An 11,874-nucleotide genomic window follows, 5' to 3' on the forward strand; every position below is an offset into this window, starting at 1 on the left:
CAGAGTTGCTCCACAGCCAGTCAGCCTCCAGTCTACACCTGTGGATGGAGTTATCCCATCCCACGTGTAGGACAACTGAAGGGAACCCACTCCACCTCACTTAGTACGTGAACTAAGCAGTAGCTAGCTCCCCAGCTACTGTGGTTACTACCAGGAGCTAAGTTCAAAGCACCAACATCAGACAGGGAGTAGAGTATTAAACCACCATCTTTCTTTGGCACCATCTTTCTTTCTCTGTTCACTATTAGGAGTAAAGTGAGTAACATGGATTGCTGAAGCAGAGATCTACAGCTAGCAGAGGAAACACACCCTTGTAAGAATCTGTAAGCCAAGTCAGTTTCTAAGTCGGTGGGAAGGAGTATCCCAGATCCTTACTTGAATTAGGACTCACTCATCCCAATCAGCCCATTTTGTAGCTGTGGAGAGGATGAAAGGACAACAGACATTACTGCAAATCTCAGTTCTGCAGGAATCAAAACTCTACTTTAACTGTTAATACTTTCCCTCTTCCCGAGGGAAGCAATTCACAGGCCGGGTGGAAATCCTTCACCACGCACCAGGAAGAAATAAACAAAATTACCGTTAACCATGCAGCACAGGAGGAAAGAGTGGGACGCCAAGCTATAGCTAATCTGTTTATTTGTAACAAGTTTTTCTCTACTTTGATGATGTTGCTGGAGCTAGTAATAAATCAACAGCATAGGATGTTTGGTAATGAGGGAGTTCTGATGTAAGAGTGGGAACCATCCCAGATGAGATTGTGATATGTCTTTCCAGCAGGTTCAGGTATTACTCTGCCACTTGTTAATCCATGGTCTATACCAGGGCTCATCACACTCAGCTTGTTTGCACTGTCCTGTCCGTCATGACTCATTACACTCTGTTACTCAACTCTCGAGCGAGGTAAGGTTGTGCTAATCCCACTCTATTCTGCCCCTTTGCCTTACCATCATCTGGTAAAGACATGCAATATATAGATGCAATTATGCTTTCACTTGCATTATACATCATTAGTGGGCAAATAGCTTAAGTTTTCACAGGTATATACACTCGATACACAAAAATGATGATAAAAAGCAGTATGGTGCAAGCTAATCAATGGCCATCCTGTTCTAGTAATCTTAACACTTATGAAAGCATCTTTCTTTCTTCACATTGTACTCACTGTAAATTGCTTTTCTGTTTCTTCTATGCAGACACCATCTGGAGAGTTTCAATAGGTAACTCAAACTTTATAGGTATTTGCCACTTCTTGCAGTTACATCTACTGCTGGTGCTGTGGCTCACTGAGAGTGCAGCAGTCATATCGCAGATGCCCAGCATCCATCAGCCTAAGGCATACCATGAACTCTGGAAGGGCCATGCTTTCGTGACAACTGCTTTTACCTCTTGCTTTTGGGGGGCTAGTAACAGCTTGGCACCAACATGTAACCTTTCCACCTCACGTCCTCTGTGTCTACAGTGTCTGCATACCAGTGTTCCCCCCGTATCTCTATTACCGTGGGGTTTATAGGCAAATGTCAGCACAAGTTGTCAATCCAGCCAGACCCCAGAGATATCATGGTATACCTTTCTAGCAGTTTTAGGTACTGTTCTCCTGCCACTTGTTGATTGGTGGCCTCTGCGAAGGCTCATCACACACAGTTCTTATTTACATTGTCCTGCTGACCATGTCTCATTACACTCAGCTACTCACCGTGTGATCAAGGCAAGGGGGTGATACTCATGTGACATACACACAACTACACCCATGGTGAAGTGACTGCCACCCCACAGCAGAATTCTAAAATGAGACAGACTACCACTACAGTCAAGCGCCTGTTGTTGTTGCCTGCAAATGGAGACCTTTATGAGTTGTGTGTATTTCCTCACGCTCGCAGCATGGAGGACAAGAAAAGTTACAGTGACAAAAATGCAGTAAAGGAAACACATCAATATTAGCAGGAGGACAGAGAGGTCTAAGGCTAGCATAAGTCCAAGAGAAAACGCACTTAAGAAAAATACAGAATGACCCTACTGCTGATCCTACCTTCCAGCAGAGAGATGGAAGCAATTATACATTTGACTGTAAACCATGGCACTTTCACGTGCTGCCTCTACAATCCAAACTTCCACCAGAGTTTAGCGCAACACTGAACAGTGTCTCTACAAGATCTGCAACTTCCACTTTGCTTGGTGTCACAGAATAACCAGGATGCGATTGAGATCAGGTCAGGACAGAAACAGGTTATTGCTACAACTATAGGGGAGAGCAGAGAGCAGCAGTGACAGACTCTGCTGATGTGAACTCTGCCCAAATGGGACAGTTACGGAGTTTATACACCTTTAGGTTATATGACTCATTCTTCACCAAGCCCTGTCAGATACGCAGGACATGGTAACTCACAACAGAGAGTGGATTACTTCAGATAAGGAGTGTCTAGACAGCCCATCCTTTTACAAACAATTCATTCCTTCAACAGTTGAGTCATGCTGACTCGGTGAGGCTATCAAGTCATGCTGCAGACATCTCCTAACTAGGGAAGTCTGCAAACCTCTGCCTAAAAGGTGTTAGCTATTTCACTTCCACATTGGGGAAAGGATCAGCACAAGTAAAAAGCTTCAGGTGTTTTCAAGTTAGCATGGCTGGAGCAGAAGAGATGGATGTTGGATAGCATTGGGTTAGCAAAAGCCTAAGAACTTTCACTTGTCAGTCCAAAAAGAAATCTCATGCAACAAATAATCCTTGAGCATTTATTCCAGGTTTTTAGGTGGAGTAATGGCCATTGCTTTCTTCTCAAAGGCCTTGTGAACAACAGAATCAGTTGTATGGTTTGGGGTTTTTTTCAGCTGCTAAATTGGTTGACTCAGTCATGAGGAATTAAAAGTAGATTAAATAATAAATCTCAAGTGTGCAGGATAAATATAGGTTCTCAACAGAGAAGAACAATGCAGGACAGAGGCAAAGACCAAGGAGATGTTTAAGGGGAGCAAAAGGAAGTGCTGCTGCAGAAAAAGGGGCAGGGAATCTCTGTGGGTGTTGCAATGGTGTTAGAAGTGCAGAAAATGGGAGTACCCGACTACAGGGTCCTGTAGGGTATTTTTAAAATAATCATTAGATGATCATAAATCACAGAGTAATATAGTTTGGAAGAGACCTCTGGAGATCTCTGGTTCAACTCCTACTCAAAGCAGGCCCAAACTCCCTTGTCAATTCAGTTCTGAAAATCTACAAGACATTCAAGAATTTTTCAGGGTCCCTGTTCCAGTGTGTAACTACACTGTGAAAAATCTTTTCTACCTCTGTGCGCTGGAAGCAGAATGTAGCTCTGCCTTTTATATACCCCACCAAAAGGCAGCTGAATGTCACATTAAGATCCCACCGGAGCCTTCTCTTCTTGAGATAGAACAAACCCAGTTGTCTCAGCATCATGTCTTGTGCCCCAGCCTCCACCCTTCCTGGACTTGCTCCAGTATACCAAAGTCTTACCATGTTCTGGGGAGTCCTAAACTAGACCCAGTGCTGCAGAAGGGGTTTCGCAAGTGCTGAGCAGAGGGGAAGAATCACCTTCCTTGACCTGCTAACTATGCTCTTTTTAAGACAGCCCAGAATATGCTTCCTTTACTGACTCATGTTCACTTTTTCACAGGAACTGCAGGTCTCTTTCTGCAAAGCTGCTTTCCAACCAATCAGCCCCAAGTCTCTTCTGTTTCATGAGGTTATCCCACATCAGGATCAGGACTTTGCTCTAAACTTCATTGAACTTGGTGGTGTTTCTTTTGATACATTTCTCGGCCTGTCAAGGTCAATCTCAATCGTAGCCTTGCCCTCCAGTATATCGATTGCTCCTTCCACCCTGGTATTGTCCACAACCTAGCTGAGAGTGAACTCTGTCCTATCATCCAGGTTGTTAACAAAGATAGTATTGATCCCTGAAGGATTCCACTAATAACCATCTGCCAGGTGGACTTTGCGTTATGGATCATCACCTTTTGAACCTGGAGGTCCACCACTTTATAATTCACCTCTCCATTCTGTTGCTCAACAGTATTTTATGTGCACCCTAGTTCTGGGGTAGCAATTTTTATCTCCCCCCCAAATCATTGTTCTTCAAGGCCATAGAACATCAAATACAGGCATTCTCTGATGAAAGGAGATGACTTCCAGCTGGTTTTTTGTCGCACATCAGCATGGCAAGCTCCCACAGGGCTCAGCAATCCTGAGCACCACCAAAATTGTTCGACTGCCCCAGAACTGCAGCCACCATTTTCACCCAGGACATGGTGTTACAGAGCTGTCTGGGTTTGGTAAGGTGAAGAGGAGACCCTACAGGTTCTGATGGTTCTCTGTAGATGAGAATATTGCAGAGGACCTCCACAAGAGCAGCAGTTGCTAGCATCTGGGGGAAGAAGCAAGGGACATGGCTGTGGAACCCATTCCCACACAGACCTTTCCTTCTGTGCTGGACAAGAGAGAGGACACAGGCAAATGATTATTCATGTGGCAGAGATGCCACAAAAATGGGCAACTTACCAAGGGAAAAAGGTCCCAGTCCCCTTATGGGCACTGCAGATAAACTGTGGGAATGCTCAGGTCCCAGTTTCCTCCAGGACCAGTGAGACTTTAACACATGAGGATACCACAGGCTGTAGAAGGAAGACAGGTAACCCCCTAGGACTGTGTCCTAGAAAAATCATGCTGTTAATCCCATCTCCTAGCCACAGAAACTGAGCTCAGAAATGTAGGTCTCTTCTACAGAACAAGGCTCCTTCAGGAGGCACTGGAAGCACGATCAGAGAACAGGACACCTGTAATCACCCCAGCTCAGCCCCACCACTTACAGACATGGACTTCAAAGGGGAAAGAGTCTGCACAAGTTGAAACCAAAGAAGGAAATGTGTACACATTCCCCCTGTCCAGGCCCCAGATGGGTGCATTCCCTACCACATAAACACAAGTGCTGTTTCTTGGAGGTATTTCTGTCCCTACCACAAGGACAGATAAGGAGAAGATATTCACAGGGACCAAGCACATGAGTTAGAAGGGATAAGGTCTCCAAAGATTCAGGCTACAGGACTGATGCTATGACGTAGTTCAAGTGACTGTCCTGGTTTCGGCTGGGATAGAGTTATTTTTTTTTCCTAGATAGTGCTGTGTTTTGGATTTAGTAAGAGAATAATGTTGATAACACACTGATGTTTTAGTTGTTGCTAAATAGTGCTTGCACTAGTCAAGGACTTTTCAGCTTCTCGTGGCCTCACAGTGAGAAGCTGGGAGGGGCCACAGGCAGGACAGCTGACCCAGACTGGCCAAAGGGATATTCCATACTGCATGACATCATACTCAGCATACAAACTGGGGGGAGTTGGGCAGGGGGCAGCGATCGCTGCTTGGGAACTAGCTGGGCATCAGTTGGCAGGTGGTGAGCAACTGCATTCTGCATCACTTATTTTGTATATTATTCTTATTCTTATTCTTATTCTTATTCTTATTCTTATTCTTATTCTTATTCTTATTATTCTTCTTATTATTATTATTATTATCCCTTCCTTTTCTGTCCTATTACGCTGTCTTTATCTCAACCCAAGAATTTTACTTTTTTTTTTTTCTGATTCTCTCCCCTATCGCTTTGCTATGCTGTGTAACACTGGCTTATGGTATGATAAAATTATTGGTCGTGAGATTGTACTCAGCACTGCCATCATCCCCGTAGTTTCGGAGCCATCTCTCAGAAACTATTACTAATTACACTTTTTACCTCTTCTCCTTGGGGAACCAATCTATGAGGGAGACAGGGGGACACACCTTCCCCCACTCCTTCACCTTCCCTTTCTCCTTCAGGCTAGTTAAAACAGCTCTTGAGAATTTTGAATATCCTTGGGATGTTCAAACCAGCATGTTCCTATTGCTATGTCTCCTGAATGTGGTTCAGGTCTTGTTTAGGGATAAACAACTATTTAAGAATACCATCACTACCGGCACTGCGGCTACTCAAACCTTGGCAGCAGGCACCACAGCTGAACCAGGGAACCAACCCATGCCGGCATCAGTCGCCCCTACACACAAGAAGAAATACACGAGAAAATCAGCCCATTTAGTAAGGGATGAAGATGAACCAGGGCCATCACAAGAACAGGAGAAGGAAAAGGCAGAACCCGTAAATGAGATGGTAACCACCTGATCCCTATTACTGAGTGAGTTGCAAGATGTGCGAAAAGATTTCAGTTGTCATCCAGGCAAGCACATCGTCACCTGGCTGCTCTGATGCTGGGATACCAGAGCCAGTAGCCTGGAATTAGAAGGTAGGGAAGCCAAGCAGCTGTGATCCCTTTCTAGGGAAGGGGGCATGGACAAAGAGATTGGAAAACGGGCACAAGCCCTCAGCCTCTGGAGGCAACTCCTGTCAGGTGTGACGGAAAGGTATCCCTTCAAGGAAGATGTTATATGTCACCACGACCACCATGGAGAGAGGTATCCAGTACCTGAGGGAATTAGCCATGCTGGAGGTGATTTATGATGCCCTGAACAATGAGCACTTATCCAAAGATTCAGATGAAGTCAAGTGCACATGGCCCATGTGGCGGAAGTTTGTACAGATGGCGCCATCGTCTCATGCAAACTCATTGGCAGTAATGACCTAGAAAGATGAAGAGGAACCAACGGTGGACAACTCTGACAATAGAAAGAAAGTCTCTCTTCCTCCCTACAAACCTGCATCTCAGCTGTGGAAAAACTGTCCGAAAAACTGTCTCAGGAGTTCCAGCAACTCAAAGAAGATATGTTCTGCTCTCCACCTGTACAGCTCTACACCCCACCAGTATCTCAGTCATTAGGAGTAAGCGTCCCTCTGTTCAAGAGAGAACATATAGTGGATACACACCATGGGCCACCCTGCAGTTCTACCTGTGTGACCATGGAGAGGACATGAGTAAGTGGGATGAAAAATCTACCTTGACCCTAGAAGCAAAGATACGTGAGTTGCAAGGAAAAACAATTACAAAAGGTGGTTCTTCCAGGAAAACAGCTGCTCCAGTTTCCAGTGAGCAGTTCTCCAGACAGAGAAGAAGGGCTGATTTTACTTCTGATCTTAATAATGGGACTTCTGATTCACATTTATAAGTAACAAATACTATGACAAGGACTAGAGGGGCCCTGCCTCCAGCCAGGTGGAGGAAAGGGACAACCGGGTTTACTGGGATGTGTGGATTCGATGGCCTGGCACATCAGACCCACAGGAGTATAAGGCTCTAGTAGACACCTGTGCAGGGTGTACCCTAATACCATCAAGCTATGAGTCATAAAATCATAGAATCATAGAATCATAGAATCGTTAAGGTTGGAAAAGACCCTTAAGATCATTGAGTCCAACCGTTAACCTAACACTGCCAAGTCCACCACTAAATCATGTCCCTAAGCACCACGTCTACCCAGATTTTAAATACCTCCAGGGATGGAGACTCAACCACTTCCCTGTGCAGCCTGTGCCAGTGCCTGACTACTCTTTTGGTGAAGAAGTTTTTCCTAATATCCAACCTAAACTGCCCCTGGCGCAGCTTGAGGCCGTTTCCTCTCGTCCTATCACTTGTTACTAGGGAGAAGAGACCGACCCCCACCTCGCTACAACCTCCTTTCAGGTAGTTGTAGAGAGCAATAAGGTCTCCCCTCAGCCTCCTCTTCTCCAGACTAAACAACCCCAGCTCCCTCAGCCGCTCCTCGTAAGACTTGTACTCTAGACCCTTCACCAGCTTCGTTGCCCTTCTCTGGACACGCTCCAGCACCTCAATGTCCTTCTTGGAGTGACGGGCCCAAAACTGAGCACAGGATTCGAGGTGCGGCCTCACCAGTGCCCAGTATAGGGACACTATCACCTCCCTGGTCCTGCTGGCCACACTATTCCTGATACAAGCCAGGATGCCATTGGCCCTCTTGGCCACCTGGGCACACTGCTGGCTCATGTTCAGGCGGCTGTCAACCAACACCCCCAGGTCCTTTTCTGCCAGGCAGCTCTCCAGCCACTCCTCCCCCAGCCTGTAGCGTTTCATGGGGTTGTTGTGACCCAAGTGCAGGACCCGGCACTTAGCCTCGTTGAATCTCATACAGTTGGCCCCGGCCCATCGATCCAGCCTGGCCAGGTCCCTCTGTAGGGCCTTCCTACCCTCCAGCAGATCGACACTTCCACCCAACTTGGTGTCATCTGCAAACTTACTGAGGGTGCACTCAATCCCCTCATCCAGATCATCGATAAAGATATTAAACAGAACTGGCCCCAATACGGAGCACTGGGGAACACCAGTGACTTGCGACCAGTCGCCACCTGGATTTCACTCCATTCACCACCACTCTCTGGGCTCGGCCATCCAGCCAGTTTTTAACCCAGAGCAGAGTGCGCTTATCCAAGCCATGAGCAGTCAGTTTCTCCAGGAGAATGCTGTGGGAGAGCATGTCAAAGGCCTTACTAAAGTCCAGGTAGACAAAAGGGGCAGAACCCATCTGTATTTCTGGATTGACAGGGGGATTCCAACAGCTAACTGTAGTGGATGCTGAAGTGAGCCTAGCTGGGAATGAGTGGCAAAAGCACCTCATTGTGACTGGCCCAGAGGCCCCGTGCATCCTTGGCATAGACTACCTCAGGAGAGGGTATTTCAAGAACCCAAAAGGGTACCGGTGGGCTTTTGGTATAGCTGCCTTGGAGACGGAGGAAATTAAACAGCTGTGTACCCTGCCCAGTATCTCAAAGGATCCTTCTGTTGTAGGGCTGCTGGGGATCAAATGACAATAGGTGCCAATAGACACCACAACGGTGCACCTGCAACAATATCGCACCAACCGAGACTTTCTGATTCCCATCCGTAAGCTCATTCACTGACTGGAGAGCCAAGGAGTGATCAGCAAGACTCGCTCAGCCTTTAACAGTCCCGTATGTCCAGTGTGAACGTCTAATGGAGAGTGGAGACTAACAGGAGACTATCGTGGCCTGAACAAAGTCATGTCGCTGCTGAGTGCTGCCATGCCAGATGCACTAGAACTTCAATACGAACTGGAGTCACAGGCAGCCAAGTGGTAAGCCACCATTGACATTGCTAATGCATTTTTCTCAATCGCTTTGGCAGCAGAGTGGAGGCCACCATTTGCTTTTCAGTTGGAGGGGCGTCCAGCACACCTGGAATCGACTGCCCCAGGGGTGGAGGCACAGCCCTACCATTTGCCATGGACTGATCCAGACTGCATTGGAACAGGGTGAAGCTCCAGAACACCTGCAAGACATTGATGACATCATTGTATGGGGCAACACAGCAGAAGAGGTTTCTGAGGAAGGGAGGAAAATAGTCCAAATCCTTCTGAAGGCCAGTAAAACAAAGGAAGGTCAAGGGACCTGCACAGGAGATCCAGATTTTAGGAATAAAATGGCAAGATGGACGTCGTCAGGTCTCAATGGCTGTGATCAACAAAATAACAGCCATGTCTCCACCAACCAGCAAAAAGGAAACACAAGCTTTCTTGGGCGTTGTGAGTTTTTGGCGAATGCATATTCCAAACTACAGTCTGATCCAAATAATTACAGCCCTCTCTATTAAGTGACCCAGAAGAACGATTTCAAAGGGGGCCCTGAACAATGACAAGCCTTTGAACAAATTAAAGAGCAGATAGTCCATGCAGAGGCCCTGGGGCCAGTCTGGGCAGGGCAAGATGTAAAAAATGTGCTCTACCCCACAGCCGGGGAGAATGGCCCTACCTGGAGCCTCTGGCAGAAAGCACCAGGGGAGACTCGAGGTCGACTCCTAGGGTTTTGGAGTCGGGGATACAGAGGATACAAGGCCCACTATGCTCCAACTGAGAAGAGACATTGGCAGCATATGAAGATGTTTGAGCTGCTTTGGAAGTGGCTGGTAGTGAAGCACAGCTCCTCCTGGCACCTGGACTGCCAGTGCTGGGCTGGATGTTCAAAGGGAGGGTCCCCTCTACACATCATGCAACCGATGCTACGTGGAGGAAGTGAGTCACGCTGATCACGCAACGGGCTCAAATAGGAAACCCCAGTTGCCCAGGAATCTTGGAAGTGATCATGGACTGGCCAGAAGGCAAAGATTTCAGAATATCGCCAGAGGAGGAAGTGATGTGTGCTGAGTAAGCCCCACTGCATAATAAACTACCAGAAAATGAGGGACAATATGCCCTGTTCACTGGTGGGTCCTGTCGTCTTGTGGGAAAGCATCAGAGGTGGAAAGCTGCTGTATGGAGTCCTATATGACAAGTCGCAGAAACTGCTGAAGGAGAAGGTGAATTGAGTCTGTTTGCAGAGGTGAAAGCCATCCAGCTGGCTTTAGATATTGCTGAATGAGAAAAGTGGCCAGTGCTCTGTTTCTATACTGATTCATGGATGGTGGCAAATGCCCCATGGGGGTGGTTGCAGCAATGGAAGCAGAGCAACCGGCAGCGCAAAGGTAAATCCATCTGGGCTGCTGCACTGTGGCAAGATATTGCTGCCCGGGTAGAGAGCCTGGTTGTAAAAGTACGTCACGTAGATGCTCATGTACCCAAGAGCTGGGACACTGAAGCACATCAGAACCACCAGCGAGTGGACCAGGTTGCTAAGACTGAAGTGGCTCAGGTGGATCTGGACTGGCAACAGAAGGGTGAATTATTTCTAGCTCAGTGGGCCCCTGACACCTCAGGCCATCAAGGAAGAGATGCAATATACAGATGGGCTTGTGATCGAGAGGTGGACTTGACCATGGACGCTATTGCACAGGTTAGCCATGAATGTGAAACATGCGCTGCAATCAAGCAAGCCAAGTGGTTAAAGCCCCTCTGGTATGGAGGACGATGGCTGAAATATAAATATGGGGAGGCCTGGCAGACTGATTATATGACAGTCCCACAAACCTGCCAAGGCAAGCGCCATGTGCTTACAATGGTGGAAGCAGCCGCCGGATGGCTGGAAACATATCCCGTGCCCCATGCCACCGCCCAGAGCACTCCTGGGTCTTGAAAAGCAAGTCCTATGGCAACAGGGCACCCCAGAAAGAATTGAGTCAGACAATGGGACTCATCTCCAAAACAACCTCCTAGACACCAAAGAGCATGGCACTGAGTGGGTATATCACATCCCCTACCATGCAACAGCCTCCAGGAAAATGGAACGATAGAATGGGCTCTTAAAAGACTACACTGAGAGCAGTGGGTGCTGGGACATTCAAACATTGGGATCCACACTTAGCAAAGGCCAACTGGTTAGTCAGCACTAGGGGATCTGCCAATCGAGCTGGCCCCACCCAGCCAAAACTTTTACATACTGTAGAGGGGGATAAAGTCCCTGTAGTGCACATAAAAAAATATGCTGGGGAAGAGAGTCTGCGTTATTCCTGCCTCGGACAAAGGCAAACCCATTCGTGCGGCTGCTTTTCCCCACGGACCCACTCAGCGCAGGCGACCTCAGGCCAGAGCATCTCCCGACCGGATCCGCTGCTGCTGCCAGGTGCGGGCTTCCAGGGGCGGCGGCATGGCCTCAGGGAGCCGCTCTCTAATCTGCCTAGCAACAGCCGCCGCGGGGCTCTCATTGGCTGTTGGAAGGAGCCGCTCTTTAATCCGCTTAGCAACAGCCGCCGCGGGGCTCTCATTGGCTCTTGGAAGGAGCCGCTCTCTAATCAGCCTAGCAACAGCCGCCGCTGGGCTCTCATTGGCTCTTGGAAAGCTTCGGGGATGCGCACTCAATAAAGCCTTCAGCGCATGCGCTGGCTGAGACCCCCCGGGCCACCGCTCGCCCTCCGCGACACGTGCGCAGGCGCATGCGTACGGCGGCGGCGCCTTCCTGTTCCGCCCTTTCGCGGGCAAGAGAACGGCGCCTGCGCAGCAGTCGCTGACCCGGCGGCGCCTTGGGCGTGCGCCTGCGCTGC

This window comes from Nipponia nippon, unplaced genomic scaffold (assembly GCF_047370975.1).
Source record: "Nipponia nippon isolate SJK-2023a ecotype South Korea unplaced genomic scaffold, ASM4737097v1 scaffold_45, whole genome shotgun sequence".
Taxonomy (NCBI): domain Eukaryota; kingdom Metazoa; phylum Chordata; class Aves; order Pelecaniformes; family Threskiornithidae; genus Nipponia; species Nipponia nippon.